The following is a 5,311-nucleotide window of genomic DNA, read 5'->3' on the forward strand; positions in this document are numbered from 1 at the left end:
TGAGTATTGTAATTTTTTAGGTCTGACACCTACAGTACTTTGCAAAATGTGATCATATATGGTTGTGAAGAAGCTAAAGGCAGCTGTAAGAGCAGACTTCATTCAGAGAAGATTGTACTATACCGTACCGTAAATAGCTACTATTCTAGTCTACTTCAATCTGTCACTTTTTCTGTGGAGCACTTTAACAAAAAAAACCTTATACTTATCATAAAAAACTCTTATACCAAGTGCTTATCGGCCTTATTTGGCTGATTATCAGCTGTTACGGACAATAATCGCTTGGTGTAATAGGTCATTATAAAAGGCAACGATTAGCCAACATGCACGATGTCAGATGGTTATCTTTCAACATGTTGTAAGAGAATGATGCGGCTGGCGACAGTCTGCCAGACGCCACTCCATGTAAAAGGAGCAGCATCAGCAGACCGCCGCTATCTCCTATAAATGATGTAAAGATAGTCAGGGGAACCCCCCAACCGCCGCTGCTCCCCTCTCCCACCTGCTCGCTATCGGCGCGTGTAGTAGCACCGACAGCGAGCGAGCAACAAGGATCAAGCGTGTGATGACCTGACAGGGTCAATTCGGAGTACTTTGCACTAGGGATGGTCCGAACCTGCCGAACGCTCGGCAGCAGATTCCCGCAGTCTGCCGGCTCCGTGGAGCAGGCAGATACAGCAGGAGTAACGCCTGGAAAACTGGGATACAGCCTATGGCTGTGGCTGTATCCCAGTTTTCCATGCGGTCCTCCCGCTGGATCCGCGGAGTCATTATCCGCGGGAGTCATTACCAAGGGTTCGGGTTCGCACGAACCCAAACCGAACTCGGTTCAGACCATCCCTACTTTGCACTCTTCCAATTTAAATAATTTCAGAGGCCATCTTTCCACCAACAATGATCACTAAGACATAGAAACATAGAAGATTGTCGTCAGAAAAAGACCACTGGGTCCATCTAGTCTGCCCTTTTAGTATTTTCTTTCTTATTATCTTAGGATAGATATATGTTTATCCCAGGCGTGTTTAAATTCTGTTATTGTAGATTTACCAACCACCTCTGCTGGAAGTTTGTTCCAGGTATCTACTACTCTTGCAGTAAAATAATATTTTCTCACATTGCTTCTGATCTTTCCCCAAACTAATCTCTCACTGTGTCCTCTCGTTCTTGAGCTCAGTTTTTTACTAAAAACACTCCCCTCGTGAACCATATTTAGTCCCTTAGCATACTTTAAGGTTTCAACCATGTCCCCCCTTTCTCTTCTTTCCTCCAGACTATACAGATTCAAATCCTTAAGTCTTTCCTGATATGGTTTATGCCTGACACCCTCCACCATTTTTGTAGCCCGTCTTTGGACCCGTTCTATTTTTATCAATGTCCTTTTTTAGATGAGGTCTCCAGAACTGGACACAGTATTCCAGATGTGGCCTCACCAGAGCTCTATACAGTGGGATCACAATCTCTCTCTTCCTACTGGTTATACCTCTAGCTATACACCCCAGCATACAATTTGCTTTCCCCACCACCTGGTTACACTGGTGACTCATTTTAAGGCTGTCAGAAATCATTACCCCTAAATCCTTCTCTTCTGAAGTCTTTTCCAACACAGTACTGCCGATGTGATAGAGGATTCCTCCTCCCCAAGTGCATTATTTTACATTTGGAAACGTTGAACTTCAAGACCACACTGCTCAGGACATAGGTGGGAAATTCAGAGTCTCAAAAATACAAGAACTGTGGCATTCTGATATTTCTGATGGTCAAAAGGTTAAGGATACATGCACACATAAAGAGTACAATGGATTTTCTAGAATGATTGTGCTGGTAAAATCCAAAGTGGGCGAAGGAACCATAAACATGCGTGAACTTTTTGTGATTTTTTTTTTTTGTTTTGTGCTAAATCTGCAGCAATTGGTGCAGATAAGACGGGTGTAAACAGCTCACAGCAACCAATCACAGCTCAGCTTTAATTTTACCAGAGCTGAAAGCTGAGCTGTGATTGGTTGCTGTGGGCAGTTCACACCAGTGTCTGTTTTACACCCTTTGATAAATCTCCTCCTTAGTGTACATGAAACACCCCTTTAGGCCCCTTTCACACTACGGGGCACCGAGATTCCGTGCAGAACACCTGCGCACGCACTTTGAGCGGAGAGGCGCGTGAGCCCTTCCATTCAAAGAGAGAGAAGGCAAGATTCCATAGTGTGAACGGGGCCTTACAGCCTAAAATATTTACCCTTGTTTTTTAAGCAGCTACACCCTTGCGACTCTCCTTCTCAGTTTCTTATGTTTATACAGCGCTTCATCGGGTGACACAACATCATGCCCGTCTGCAGCACATAGATTTTCCTTGATATTATAAGATTATACCGTAAGCTTCAGGCTCTCTCTGTCTGATTTAGAGCTCACATGAACAGACTCACAAGGCTCAGACCACATCCCAGGCCAGACAAAACTAAATGAAGAAATGATGCTGCAATTTAAAGTTTTATTTCCAAATGACCAAATTATTAAAATCAGCCACGGCTAATTGAGAACGCTGAAGGTCAGATGACAGAAGGTCACACGAGGTTCTTCCTTTCTGAGGATGTGTACTGCAACAAAATTAAAGAACGGTTTTAAATTACACCGGGTCAAAACCTCTTACGCTCTCAGTTTTACACTGAAAATCCCCTTGGGCTATCCTTGAGTGCTAACATTGTTTTTACATTTTAGAGCATATAAGCAAGCATGATACCCAATGTACACAAGTAATTAAAGGCAGAAGCTTTTCCTTTTCAGCATTAAATACTTTAAGGAAAATGAAAGCCAATGGCCAAAAACACTTATAAATAAAGTTTATTATTATTTGCCAATAGCCTTAACAGTTTTCCAAGAAGACCTTTAAGTCCCTCAAAAGATGATCACGGCGAGGCCAAAATGATGTGTAAGACATAGGGGGAGATTTAGGAAAGGGTGTAAATATACACCTGGTGTAAACTGCCCACAGCAACCAATCACAGCTCAGCTTTTAGCTCTGGTAAAATATAAGAGGAGCTGTGATTGGTTGCTGTGGGTAGTTTGCACCTGGTGTATATTTACACCCTTTCATAAATCTCCCCCATAGTGATTATACTTTTACACCAGAAAGAACACAATAAAGTTTTCTGTTTGTGTCGAAAAAGTAGACATGTCCACGTACCAGCTAGTGAAAGCCTAAACCTAAGACGAAACCTAATCTCCTCTGTTAGATGGCTCTATTACAATCAAGGGAGCCATGTCACAGAGGGGAGATTGTCATACTGGGGTCCAGTGCGCTCGTCCCCTGTGCTTCATGCTGGGCCAGTGCTCGGGAATAAACCAGTGGGCGGTGGTTCCAAAAAAGGACCACGGCACTGGCATCCCTGCACCGGCCTGCTCATGTAAAAAAAAACAAAAAAAACCACGATGTACCTAGGGGTACATTCGCTTTAAAGCTTAGGCAGCTCTAATGAGAAACAATATTCTACATTAAGTTGGATCAACTTTTCTTGAAAAGCAGTGACAGGTTAGCTTTGCAGGATGGAGTTTTGTCACGGAACAATTTGTAAAATTCCCACCACAAATTTTCAATCAGATTAAGATCTGAACTAATCGCAGGCCATGCCATTGAGTTGATATACCTCTTCTGAGAAAAAGCTTTAAAACTCTTTGGAAAGATACATTACCACCCGCAACTTCATCATCTATTTTGGATTGATCAAAGGGTCTCTATGTCCACTTGTGTGGCAACCATAAGGATAAATGAGTCATCTCCCTTTTACTAGCCACGTAACCCCATATTATGAGTGGAGAAATGTCTTTTTCTTTTCATATAATTTTTATTTTGTTAAAGCTGAACCAGAAAAAGTTCCAGCATCATCTCCTTGGCCAATGTAAACTGGGGATTTATCGCTGAATATCACTTTCATCCAATCCTCCACACTTATGACTCTTCTCTTTATCCCACAATAATCTTAAAGCGATACTGTACGTACTCCCCCCTCCAAACTGCTGCTACCATCCATTTGAAGAGAGAAAGTCCTTCCTGCCATGACTTTTAAAATTTGCCTGGTGCCTTGGTTAGGGTATAAAACAATCTTTTAATCTGCAGCAGCTGAGTCAATGTGGTGTGGCCTTGAGTTTCTGTACCCTAGGCCTGCAACACCTGTTCTTTCTTTCTCCCAGCCCTCCTCATCATAAGGAACACCTCTGGCAGGATTTCTGCAATTCATTGCTTGTCTAAACAGAGTACATGTGCTTTAACGATCCACAGCGGCACATGTGCAATGTTTAGGGGCGTTCCTAATGATGAGGAGGGAGGGGAGAGGCGTCGCAGGGCTAGGGCACAGACACTCTATACCACACCATGTTGACTCAGCTGCTGCCAATTAAAAGATCATTTTTTACCCTAACCAAGGCACTGGGCACATTTTAAAAGACACGACTGGGAATAAGTTATTCTCATCAAACGGATGGTACCAGCAGTTTGGGGAGTGGGTTGGTATTCATTTGTTTTTTGGATATCCCATTTTATTCAGCCAACTGTCCATACAACTCCTGTTTCCACTTATTTGTTTTGTTCGGGATAGAAAAGTCAAACGAATATGCATAGAAAGTACAAAAATGTATTTTCTACGTATATTGGTTTGATTTTTCTATCCTCATGCTTTGATTTATTCCTTGGTCTACCTTTGTGTTTTCCTTTTTTAACCTCCCCAATTGAGCTTGCTGGAAACAACCAACATCTTTCGCTACAATCATCTATATTAAGGTTTTTATTATTTCCATTGTTTGAAATGATGACTCATGTTTCCTCTCAATCCACCAAGGCCCACAGATCAGTAAGGTCTACAAGCTCTTTGCCTTTAAACTGCAGACCAATGTAGCTTTTTTCGACTTGGTCCGATACTTGTAGGTGGTGGTCTCAAAGTGGTTACATTGTGACTTGAGATTATAGAATAAAGAAAGAGCAGTGAGCTTGTAGATCATCTGCAGTTTCACTTGAACAACAAGATGAGACTCCAGGTTTCCAGTTCTAACAAAGCAGACTTTACACTTAGTGTGCTGCTATACAGTTTCTATAATACCCTATAGCGATCTAAGCTAAGATCACTAGAACCCTGGGATTCCGAGTGCTGCAGCTGTTATACAGAAGCTAAAATGCAGCTGTATTACTGCTAGGGAAAACTGACATGGAAATATGTAAATTAACACACAGACCATTTAAGATGTAAAACGTTTAGTACATGACAGGCAAGTTTTCTTCCATTCTCAAACATCTTCCTCTGCACCAACAAGCGACTTTGACACTGACAAC

Source organism: Dendropsophus ebraccatus, chromosome 10 (genome assembly GCF_027789765.1).
Source record: "Dendropsophus ebraccatus isolate aDenEbr1 chromosome 10, aDenEbr1.pat, whole genome shotgun sequence".
In the NCBI taxonomy this organism is placed as follows: Eukaryota; Metazoa; Chordata; class Amphibia; order Anura; family Hylidae; genus Dendropsophus; species Dendropsophus ebraccatus.